A 13,536-nucleotide genomic window follows, 5' to 3' on the forward strand; every position below is an offset into this window, starting at 1 on the left:
CAGCAGAGGAAAGGAGAGCAGGAGGTGCCACACTGTCTCTTAAATGTCTCCACGTCATCTGTTAGAATTAGTCACATCACTCTGCCTCTGCACTGAGGGAGCTGGGAAGTCCAGCCTCCCCACATGCCTACAAAAAAGAGAACTGGAAATGGGTAACCAGCACTGATGAAGCCTACCATAATCCAGAACCCAGACATTTTCTTTCTTGGTTCGTTTTGACTCTGCAACCTAATCTTTAGATTACTTTTCAGAAAGCCAGGTAGCTACCAGCTGAAGAAAGGTTCTTATTCGTTGAAAAACATAGAGGCAGCATGTATCTACCTTGCTTGCTTCTTAACTAAATTACTATAATGGATATTTCCTCATAGAATTGAGAAGAAAAACCTTAAGTTAAAAGACTGGAACTGGTCCTTGACTGAGGTATGAGAGGTCACTGAGAATATAAGTATCACAGAGTAATGAAGTGCTTGGAGTCACCTGACTAGGACAGCCACTTTAATAAAAGAAAAAAAAATCACGAGTGATTTAATCTCATATAGCACTTTAGCGCTTACAAAGCTTTTTTTTAAATGGGGGTGGGGGCATAAGGTATGATTTTTTATTGTGATAAAATAGAAATAACATAATATTTACCATTCAGACCTTTTTAAAGCATACAGTGTAGTAGCATTAAGTACCTTCAAGACATTGGACAGTATCTAGTTTCAGAACTTTTTCATCAATCCAAATGGAAACCTTTGTCCATTAAAACACTGTCCATTCCCTGTCTCCCTAGACCCTAAAAACCCTGAGTCTTCTTTATATCCCTATAGATTTTCCTATTCTGGATATTTAACAGAAGTGGAAGTGATATATTAATAATATGTGGTGTTTTTGTTTTATTTTGTTTATGACTCCTTTTATTTAGCATATTTTCAAGATTTATCCATGCCATATCATGTACTAGCACTTCATTCATTTTTGTTGCCAGACAGTATTCTGTTGTATGGATATATCACATTTATTTACTCATTTATCACCTGATGGACATTTGGGCTGTTTCCTGTTTTGGCTGTTGTGAATAGACTTGCTACAAACATTCACAGACAAGGTTTTATTTGAACACCTATTTTTCTACTATCTTGGGCACATATCTAAGAGTGGAATTGCTGGGTCGTACATTAACTCTATGCTTATTTGTTGAAGACTCTGTAAGCTTTTTAACATTCTTATTTTATTTAATCTTCCCAGCATCCCTGTGTAATGTACTACTATCTCCATTTTACAAATGAGGGACATTCAAAGAAAGGCATTAAGTGAATCACCAGACTAAGCCTTGATTTACCCTCCTATAATAAGCACGTCATAAGACCACAGTGAAAACCAAAATGAGACAGATTTATATCTAGATATGTTTTCCTCTACCTTAAAAATATGATGAATCTTAAAATAGAACATTCCATAACAGTGATAGAATATCACAGACTCCAGGATAAGAGAAATCCTCCTTAGCTTCTCTATTCTCTTGCATGCATCATCAGTTTAATATTTAGGTCACTGGTTTTATAGGCTTCAAGAAGCTCTACCACATAGAGCTTATATAGAAAGTTTCAGAAAATGAAAAACACTTTAAATTAAAGCTAGGCCTGTTGTGATTTTATATACATGAAGGTGACCCTTTCCTTTCAAAGACAGAGAAGTGGTGGTGTGACTACCTGAGTTGGGATGTACACAATGTCACAAAACGGCAAACACAATGATATGAGTGATAGAGGAGAGAAGTGGGGGTATCAGGACTCAGGCATGAGAACTTCCTCTTGCCTTCTTGCAGTGCAAACACTGTGGCTGAAAACTCCTGAGTCACTTCTGAAATCTGCCATTTAAACATATGGATAGTTTGGGTGATCCAGCTGAAAATCATCCATTTCTGAACACTGTCTCCTTCTCAGGGTCACAGTGGTAGTGGGCTGGGGATCTCAAAGCCAGGTGTACACTTTGGGTCCCCAACTGCTGGCCTCCATTAGCTGGAACTGAGGCAGCCTGGGCCAGTCAAATTCTCTTGCCTAGAAATTTGGAATTGGAATTCAGAAAATAGTTAAGCTCTGGATAGCCAAGATCATAACGTGAAAACTGGGCTGTGGAATAACCATTTTCAGCCTTGCAGGTAAAGGAGCAGCCTTTAAAACGTACACAGAGACACAGAGAATGGACTGAACCAGTGGCACAAAAATAAAGAGATCAAGAGCAAAAGAAAGAAAGAGACAGAGGCACTGTCTGATTTCTAGACCCACTCCCTTCTTGAAGACTTAGGATTCTGTGAGAACCCCTGCACTCTTGTCATAAACACCATTTGGTTTAAGCTAGCTGGCAGACTGGCCAGCTGTTACCAAGCCAGCCCCTTTCATTCAGGGCACACAGACAAATTACATTCCCAGAATTCACTGCAGTTAGTTGCGGTCATGTGACCGGGCCCTGAATAATAAAATGGGAGAGGAAGTGATATTCTCTACTTTCAGAATTGGCAATAAAACCTCCCCTGTGATTCTCCACTAGCACTCTTTCCTCATAGGCCAGTTAAAAGTCAACACTAGGGACAATAGCAGAAGTCTCCTGTTGACAATGTCAGCACCTCCTTAGCCTAAGGTCCTAAAAGAATGCTTGGAGCAGCCAAGCCACTCTCACCAAGTAGACTTTACAAGCTCAAGGAAAAAATTCACCTTAGGTTAAGACTTTACAGAGATTTCAGGCTCTAAGTGACATAATATCAAGCTTTATCTGAACAAATACAAGGCAGTTTCTTGTATACAAATACAAGTAGGTTTTTTTGAAACCTGCCATCGAAGAATCTTAAAACATCACACCTCCAGCATATCGCTTCCTTTCAGTTGCTGTTTGTTAAAAAGGCTGAAGACCTTGGGACAAACACCTTGTGTGCCAGGCTCTGAAGCTTGCAGCAGAGGGCAGAGGTAAAGGACTCAATCCATAGAATGCCAGACAAGGCTAGCTCAGGTGACATCACACATACCTCTATTTGGACAGATATCCTTTGAATGCTCTACCAGTTCTGAGAGTAATCAGCCACCCTCTCAGTCTCCCTATGGCTGTGCAAGTTAAAAGCAAGGGCTTTTCATGTAGAAACTTTGTGTTTCTATTGAAGTCAGTACTGAAACATGTTTCCTTTCCAAATGACTCAGGCAGGTTTTCAAGATGGTCCATCCAATAGCAATCTGCTCAGTTACTGGAGTTCTAGAAAGGACTGACCAAAGAAAATGGCTTTATCAAAGAGCTATATTGACAGCTGATGTGCCTCTAACTATTCTGGAAGACAGTCTTGAAAACAACAGTTCTATATGTGCAATATGCAATGGCACCCCACTCCAGTACTCTTGCCTGGAAAATCCCATGGACGGAGGAGCCTGGTAGGCTGCAGTCCATGGGGCCGCGGGGAGTCGGACACAACTGAGCGACTTCACTTTCACTTTTTACTTTCATGCATTGGAGAAGGAAATGGCAACCCACTCCAGTGTTCTTGCCTGGAGAATCCCAGGGACAGCAGAGCCTGGTGGGCTGCCATCTATGGGGTCGCACAGAGTCAAACACTACTGAAGCAACTTAGCAGCAGCAGCATAAATTCCTATTCTATCCCTGGGAGCAGTAACTCTTGTGGAAGACAAAATTTAATGGATTTAGCAGGGTTATTAACCTGGGCAAACTCTGAGAGATAGTGAGGGACAGGGACCCCTGGTGTGCTACCATCCATGGGGTCATGAAGAGTTGGACACAACTGAGCAACTGAACAACAACAACAGGGCTATTAACAAGAGGACATAGAAGGCAGATCTTCTTGACATTATTTTACAAACCTAAGTGGCTTTCTGTACAAAAAAAATGTCTCTAGAAAAAATGTATTAAGTGCAGTGGAACTCACTTCAAGACCAAGTGCTTGCTTTAAAAGGCATGTAGTTTTTGTAACATTTAAACTAACAGTCTTTGTTGTCTATAATATGTATAAGATTGAAGGTGTGAGAGCTTCAATTCGAGGGAAGCAATGAAAACATCTCACTTTTAGGTAATTTTATCAGTCTTTCAAGAACAGGGGAAAACTCCAAAATGTGGGAAATATTCAACATTAGGAACCTATTTAGGCATCTGTTCTTTAGCAGTTGGGCCAAGACCCTGGGAGATTCTGAGCGCATAAAATCAATCACCATCATCCCAACTGCAGCAGCCCCTTTCTTCAACACTTTGGAAGTCCCACTTCACCCAAAATACACCATTATTTTTGCTCACATTAAAATTCCACACAATTTACAAGCTAAGTATATGGAATACTGAAATCAGATTGATTTTATTCTTTGCAACCAAAGATGGAGAAGCTCACAGTCAGCAAAAACAAGACCAGGAGCTGACTGTGGCTTTGATCACGAACTCCTAATTGCCAAATTCAGACTGAAACTGAAGAAAGTAGGGAAAACCACTAGACCATTAAGGTATGACCTAAATCAAATCCATTATGATTATGCAGTGGGAGTAAAAAATAAATTCAAGGGATTAGATATGATAAACAGAGTGCCTAAAGAACTATGGACAGAGGTTCGTGACATTGTACAGGAGACAGGGAGCAAGACCATTCCCAAGAAAAAGAAATGCAAAAAAGCAAAGTGATTATCTGAAGAGGCCTTACAAATAGCTGGGAAAAGAAGAGAAGCAAAAGGCAAAGGAGAAAGCAAAGATATACCCATCTGAATGCAGAGTTCCAAAGAATATCAAGGAGAGATAAAAAATCCTTCTTCAGTGATCGATGCAAAGAAATAGAAGAAAACAACAGTATGGGAAAGACTAAAGATCTCTTCATGAAAATTAGAGATACCAAAGGAACATTTCATGCAAAGATGGGCTCGATAAAGGACAGAAATTATATGGGCCTAACAGAAGCAGAAGATATTAAGAAGAGGTGGCAAGAATACACAGAAGAATTATACAAAAAAGATCTTCACAACCCAGATAACCACGATGGTGTGATCACTTGCCTAGAGCCAGACATCCTAGAATGGGAAGTCAAGTGGGCCTCAGGAAGCATCACTACGAACAAAGCTGGTGGAAGTGATGGAATTCCAGTTGAGCTATTTTAAATCCTAAAAGATGATGCTGTGAAAGTGCTTCACTCCATATGCCAGCAAATTTGGAAAACTCAGCAGTGGCCATGGGACTGGAAAAGGTCAGTTTTTATTCCAATCCCCAAAAAAGGCAACGCCAAAGAAAGCTCAAACTACCACACATTTGCACTCATCTCACATGCTAGCAAAGTGATGCTCAAAATTCTCCAAGCCAGATATTCAAGATGGGTTTTGCAAAGGCAGAAGAACCAGAGATCAAATTGCCAACATCCATTGGATCATCAAAAAAGTGAGACAGTTCCAGAAAAACATCTACTTTTGCTTTATTGACTATGCCAAAGCCTTTGACTGTGTGGATCACAACAAACTGTGGAAAATTCTTAGAGATGGGAATTCCAGACTACCTGATCTGCCTCTTGAGATATGTGTCTGCAGGTCAAGAAGTAACAGTGAGAATTGGACATGGAACAGCAAACTGGTTACACATCAAGAAAGGAGTACATCAAGGCTGTATATTGTCACCCTGGTTATTTAACTAATATGCAGAATGCATCATGAGAAACGCTGGACTGGATGAAGCCCAAGCTGGATCCAGATTCCAGGAAGAAATATCAATAACCTCAAATATGCAGATGACACCACCCTTATGGCAGAGAGCAAAGAAGAACTAAAGAGCTTATTGATGAAAGTGAAAGAGGAGAGTGAAAAAGTTGGCTTAAAACTCAACTTTCAGAAAACTAAAATCATGGCATCTGGCCCCATCACTTCATGGCAAATAGACAGGGAAACAATGAAAACAGTGACAGACTTTATTTGGGGGGGCTCCAAAATCACCGCAGATGGTGACTGCAGCTATGAAATTAAAAGCTGCTTGCTCCTTGGAAGAAAAGCTGTGACCAACCTAGACAGCATATTAAACAAAGAGACATTACTTTGCTGACAAAGGTCTGTCTAGTCAAAGCTATGGTTTTTCCAGGAGTCATGTATGGATATGAGAATTGAACTATAAAGAAAGCTGAGCACCAAAGAACTGATGCTCCTGAACTGTGTGTTGGAAGAGACTCTTGAGAGTCCCTTGGACTACAAGGAGATCCAACCAGTCCACCCTAAAGGGAATCAGTCCTGAATATTCATTGGAACGACTGGTGCTGAAGCTGAAACTCCAATACTTTGGCCACGTGATGCGAAGAACTGACTCATTGGAAAAGACCCTGATGCTGGGAAAGATTGAAGGTGGGAGGAGAAGGGGATGACAGAGGATGAGATAGTTGGATGGTATCACTGACTCAATGGACATGAGTTTGAGTAAACTCCGCGTGTTGGTGATGGACAGGGAGGCGAGCTGCAGTCCATGGGGATCCAAAAAGTCGGACATGACCGACTGAACTGAACTGAAATATATGGAAGATCAAAAAGTTAAATAGAATGTGGCCCTCCATATCCCTGGAAGAATCTTTGTCCTTGGAGACATGTGGTGGTAGAACGAAGTATAATTTCTTCAACACCTTTTATCATATCTTATTATCATAGTCCACAAATGGGGAATGCATGAAATGAAAGAAGCCTCAACAAGACTACTCAATCTTCAGTGCCCTTTAATATTTACCTTAGAAGACACAAATAACCTCATATAATTCTTTCACTGAGTATTCACAAGAAGACTTGAAATAAAAAATGTAATTTTTTATTTATAAAGATTAGACTAGAAGAAGTGTAAAAAGGTTAACTATACAGTAACTATCAAAAAGAGAGATTTCGGCTTTCAGAACAAGGCTCATTCTGTTGTTCCACATGCTCTTTCTGATGCTCACACCTGTTGATCTACTATCATTTTTACCCACAGGACTTTAAGACTAGGAAAATATCACTGGCATTCCTTAGAACCTTATAGACAAAGTAGAAAAATGTGGATAAGGGTACAGACAGTATATTTATAGCTGACTGTACAGCCCCCTCCAAAGGTTACTAACAGTAATCAACTGCAGTCAATGACAAACAAGGAGGTCCACTCTCTGCCAAAGTCCTGATTCCTACTTACCAACTGCTTGTGATGAATATATCAAATGGGTGCTCAATGAATTTCTTGGTTAACAAAACAGTCTCAATGACTAACAGATTAGGTGGCAAGGCCAGAGCAGGCATGGCATTCAAATTCCTTGCCTATGCCCTGTCTTCTTACCAACTGGGAACTGTCCTATGGCTAGTCAAGTAACTTTACACTGCCTGCTGCTGGTTGGAGCAAGGAGAAACAACTGATTCAAGTTGTATCAATCTTGTGTCAAATCTTCCTATACTGGGAACTGGAGTAGGGATCATATTGCTTAGCTGAGTGTCCTGTTCTGAAAGTAACACAGACCCAGGGGCTGCAGGTAGTTTGAAGATGGCTAGGATGGGTCTTTGGAAAATTAAATGGAAGACATGTTCTATAAAAAAGTAAAATGTGAAGTGAATTTCAGGGAAGAGGTCATATGATACCTGACCAAGGGAGGTGGGAAGTGACCAAGGCCTTCCTTGTCACTGAAGTTTACACTTCCAGCTCCAGTTTCTCATAACCCTCAGCTGTGATTTCTGCCCTTGAATTCTATGAAACATTCCTGATCATAAACCTTCTTTCACTTAAACTGAGTGAGGAGGTTCTGATCCTTATAAACAACCAACCAAAGGATTATTCAAATTGATGATTATATTTAAATCCTTCTCCCTTTGTAGGAGGAAAAAAGATATAAAACTCTTCAGAACAGCATCCTGGGCACAGACCTCTCAACCTCTGTGTCCTGTTGCTTCTCAGAACCTAGAAAATGAAATGATTCCTCCCTCTTGGATATTATGTTTACTGAGTGACACTTTCATACAAAGTGCTCTTTGAGCCCTTACAAAGCCTGAGAGTCAAGAATGTTTTAAGTTTGCTGTAGATTGTATTATTGTTTTTGTGCATGCTTGTTTAAAAGTATGTTTATACTTCTGTCTGAGTGCCTCATTGTAATGAGGTTGTGGGAGATGTACTATAACCACTTACCTCTTATCACTCAAAGTCATTGGTATCGACCACAGAGAATACAGTAATTGTGGGTAGGCTTGGTTAAATGTGAAACTCTGGATGTATCAGAAAAATGAAAGGGGGTTGGGAGGGCAGACCTTTCTCCTTCTGAGTTGCCTCAGGCAATAGACCTATCACTACATGGCTGCAGCTGACTTTATCTCCAAAAAAAAAAAAAAATCTCTGAAATGAACAGAGCAGTCTAGAAACAAAATGGCCTCCAAGTGAATTCTTCCCATCACTTTAGATACAGAAGCCAAAAATCTTCTCACCAGACAGATGGCAAAGGAGATCCTTGCAAGAACAGGATCCCTAAATTATCCCACTTTTGCAATTTAGGAAACAGTAAGCTGTCTTAGAAACCCACCCCAACTTTTCTTACTTTTGACTGCCTTTCACTGAGCACCCTTAAGTAATACTTCATTTAACTATCACAATGATCTTCTGCGGTAGATATTGTTATAACTCCCACCTTATCTGATAAGGTTTTCATAGGTTACGTACATTCCCCAGAATTATCCAATTACCAAGTAGCAGAACCAACACTTCAGCCCAGATTCCTACCCATTGCTCTTTCAAGCACTCAGAACTTTACTGTATCATGGGTTGTCTTACACCAACAGCACTGTAGCTTGTTAGAAATTCAGATTCTCAGGACTTACTCCAGAACTTTCTAAATAAGAATCTGCACTTTGACAAGACGCCTGGTGATTTGCATGCACAAGAAAGTTTCAGAAGCCCTAACTTTAAAAAATCTATGTTTTAATTGCCCCCAAGGCACTGCTGCTGCTGCTACTGCTAAGTCACTTCAGTCGTGTCCGATTCTTTGCGACCCCAGAGATGGCAGCCCACCAGGCTCCGCCGTCCCTGGGATTCTCCAGGCAAGAACACTGGAGTGGGTTGCCATTTCCTTCTCCAATGCATGAAAGTGAAAAGTGAAAGTGAAGTCACTCAGTCATGTCCTAGTGATCCCATGGACTGCAGCCTACCAGGCTCCTCCGTCCATGGGATTTTCCAGGCAAGAGTATTGGAATGGGGTGCCAAAGGCATTACTAGCCGTTAAACCTACCCAATCCATTAGAGCTTCCCTGATGGCTCAGATGGTAAAGAACCCACCTGCAATGCAGGAGACCCAGGTTCGATCCCTGGGTCAGGAATATCCCATGGAAAAGGGAATGGCAACCCACTCCAGTATTCTTGCCTGAAGAATCCCATGGACAGAGGAGCCTGGCAGACTACAATCCATCAGTTCACAAAGATCCATTGGACACAACTGAAGCTACTAAGACATTATGGTCCATTCTATCCCTGTGCTATGCTCAGTTGCTCAGTCCTGTCTGACTCTTTGTGACTCCATGGACTGTAGCCCACCATGCTCCTCTGTCCATGGGGATTCTTTAGACAAGAATACTGGAGTGAGTTGCCATGCGCTCACCTCCAAGGGATCTTCCCAACCCAGGGATCAAACCCAGGCCTCCCACACTGCAGGCAGATTCCTTACCATCTGAGTCACCAGGGAAGCACATGAATACTGGAGTGGGTAGCCTATCCCTTCTCCAAAGGATCTTCCCAACCCAAGAATCAAACTGGGGTCTCCTGCATTGCATGCAGATTCTTTACCAGCTGAGCTACCAGGGAAACCCATTCTATCCCTGGGCCTTATCTAAATGGGCAATATATACATGACTCATCTTCTCACTCTTATTTACTGTATTAGTTATGATTTTTCTGTATTTCCTTCTGCTTTGACATTTTGAGGTCTTGCTGACACAGGAAGGGATTACCCTTCCCAGGGTTGGCTAAATCCTAGTGAAGTAAGCACTTTCCCAAGAGCATGCTCTTCAAAAGCAAACTAGCCTCCAGAGGCCCTGGCCCCTACCACTTCCTTTATCAGACCCTCAACAGGGCTCTCATATGCCAAGATACTCTCCACCCATCCTAACCACCCTAGTGCTAGGTATCAGACAAGTAGGAGAAGCCAGAGTCTGTTGAGATGATTCAAACTAGCTAATCCTAAGCCTGTCTTCTCTGTCTCATCTTGCTTTTCCCACAGAAATCACCAGAAAGGCATTTGTCCATGTTTCCCCTCACTTTCCCTCCTGACTGATTCCATGGCTTTCCCAGGTCACCCTGTGTAACATGGCATGCCTTCTGTTTCCAGGGAACCGTAAGTACACAAAGTTCTTCATGACATTTCCATGTCTGCATGTGTTACCATATCTGATCAAAACAAATCTTGGACACATTTTAAAACAGGCATACCTTGGAGATTCTATAGGTTTGGTTTAAACTACTGCAAAAAAGCAAATATCACAATAAAGAGGGTCATACAAGGTTATTGGTTTCTCATATAAGCATATAAAAATTATGCCTACACTATGCTATAGTCTATTAGGTATGCAATAGTATTTTGTCTAAGAAAAACAAAGGGTACGTTTCTTAAATAAAAAACACTTTACTGCTAAAAAATACTAACCATCATCTAAGCCACCTTCAGTCAGCCAATAGTTTTGCCTTAGCAACATCAAAAATTACTGATCACAGAACACTGTCACAACTACATTAATAATTAAAACAATAAATATTGCAAGAATTAGCAAAATGTGACACAGGGACACAAAGTGAGCAAACACTGTTGAAAAATGGCAGCGGTGTCCATCACTTCCACAAGTTTGCTTATCCCCCTTAGTAATCCTTCCTTCTGTGTCCTGATCCCTTCCAAAACCACTGATCTGCTTTCTGTTACCATAGATTAGTTGATTTTCTAGACTTTCATAAATATAAAAGAATCACAGGGCAAGTACTCTTTTTTATTATGGCAAAATATGCATGACATAAAATGTACCATTTTAACCCTTTTTGACTGTACATTCACACTGCTGTGCAAATGTGTACTGTTTTTTGACTTTCTTTCATTCAGCATGTTTTGAGGTTCATTCAGGTGTGATGGTTCACTCCTGTATCACAGAACAGTATTCCATTGTATGACTATACCATGATTTATTTATTCACCTATTGATGGACATTTTGATTGTTACCAGTTTGAGGCCGTTTGTAAATAAAGCTGCTATAAATATTCATGTATAAATCTTTGTAAAGATAATTTTCTATTTCTCCTGGGCAAGTACCTAGGGGTGTGATGGCTGGGTATATTTAACTTCATAAGAAATTGCCTGTTTTGAAAAGTGGGTATAGCATCTTACAGTCTCACCTATGGTATATGAGAGTTCCAGTTTCTAAATATCCTTGCTAATACTTTGTATGGTCAGATGTTTCTTTGAGCCATTCAAATAGTTGTATGGTGGCATCTCATTGTGGTTAAATCACTTGAAAACAGTACTATGCTTTCAGGTGTTGCTTTTAAGAATTGTTAGGTAGGAACTTACAGTTACCAAAGGGGAAAGATATGACAGGATAAATCAGGAGTTTTGGATTAACATAACACACTGCTAAGCTAAGTTGCTTTAGTCGTGTCCGACTCTGCACGACCCCATAGACGGCAGCCCACCAGGCTCCCCCGTCCCTGGGATTCTCCAGGCAAGAACACTGGAGTGGGTTGCTATTTCCTTCTCCAATGCATGAAAGTGAAAAGTGAAAGTCAAGTTGCTCAGTTGTGTCCTACTCTTTGCAACCCCATGGACTGTAGCGCACCAGGCTCCTCCATCCATGGGAGTTTCCAGGCAAGAGTACTGGAGTGGGGTGCCATTGCTTTCTCCATACACATACTACTATATATAAATTAGATAACCAACAAGGACCTACTATATAGCACAAGGAACTAAATTCCATATTTTATAATAACTTATAAGGGATAAGAATTTGAAATATATATATATAGTACAAAAGATATATTTATATGTGTGTGTGGGTTAATCACTTAGTCATGTGTGACTCTATGCAACCACATGGACTGTAGCCTGCCAGGCTTCTCTGTCCATAGAATTCTCCAGGCAAGAATACTGGAGTGGGTTGCCATTTCTTCCTCCAGGGGGTCTTCCCAACCTTGGGATCAAACCTGGGTCTCCTGCATTGACAGGTGGATTCTTTACCATCTGACCCATCTGGGAAGCCCATTATATATATATAACTGGATCACATTGCTGTATGTCTAAAACTAACACAATATTGTAAATCAACTATATTTGAATAAAAAAAATTTTTTTTTAAGATCTGTAGGTGAGACCAGAGTATTCATCAGTCTAATGGTTCCCCTCAATATGTCAGCAAATTTGGAAAACTCAGCTGTGGCCACAGGACTGGAAAAGGTCAATTTTCATTCCAATCCCAAAGAAAGGCAATGCCAAAGAATGCTCAAATTACTGCACAATTGCACTCATCTCACACACTAGTAAAGTAACCCTCAAAATTCTGCAAGCCAGGCTTCAGCAATACATGAACTTCGAGATGTTCAAGCTGGTTTTAGAAAAGGCAGAGGAGGCAGAGATCTAATTGCCAACATCCGCTGGATCATCAAAAAAGTAAGAGAGTTCCAGAAAAACATATATTTCTGCTTTGTTGACTATGCCAAAGCCTTTGACTGTGTGGATCACAATAAAGTGTGGGAAATTCTGAAAAAGATGGGAACACCAGACCACCTGACTTGCCTCTTGAGAAACCTGTATGCAGGTCAGGAAGCAATAGTTAGAACTGGACATGGAACAACAGACTGGTTCCAAATAGGAAAAGGAGTACGTCAAGGCTGTATATTGTCACCCTGCTTATTTAACTTATATGCAGAGTACATCATGAGAAATGCTGGGCTGGATGAATCACAAGCTGAAATCAAGAATTCTGGGAGAAATATCAATAACCTCAGATATGCAGATGACACCACCCTTATGGCAGAAAGTGAAGAGGAACTAAAAAGCCTCTTGATGAAAGTGAAAGAGGAGAGTGAAAAAGTTGGCTTAAAGCTCAACATTCAGAAAATTAAGATGATGGCATCCGGTCCCATCACTTCATGGGAAATAGATGGGGAAACAGTGGAAACAGTGGCTGACTTTATTTTTCTGGGCTCCAAAATCACTTCAGATGGTGATTGCAGCCATGAAATTAAAAGATGCTTACTCCTTGGAAGGAAAGTTGTGACCAACCTAGACAGCATATTAAAAAGCAGAGAGATTACTTTGTCAACAAAGATCCATCTAGTCAAGGCTATTGTTTTTCTAGTGGTCATGTATGGATGTGAGAGTTGGACTATAAAGAAAGCTGAGCACTGAAGAATTGATGCTTTTGAACTGTGGTATTGTAGAAGACTCTTGAGAGTCCCTTGGACTGCAAGGAGATCCAACCAGTCCATTCTGAAGGAGATCAGCCCTGGGATTTCTTTGGAAGGAATGATGCTAAAGCTGAAATTCCAATACTTTGGCCACCTGATGCGAAGAGCTGACTCATTGGAAAAGA

Source organism: Bison bison, unplaced genomic scaffold (assembly GCF_000754665.1).
Source record: "Bison bison bison isolate TAMUID 2011002044 unplaced genomic scaffold, Bison_UMD1.0 scf7180017864298, whole genome shotgun sequence".
Classification (NCBI taxonomy): Eukaryota; Metazoa; Chordata; class Mammalia; order Artiodactyla; family Bovidae; genus Bison; species Bison bison.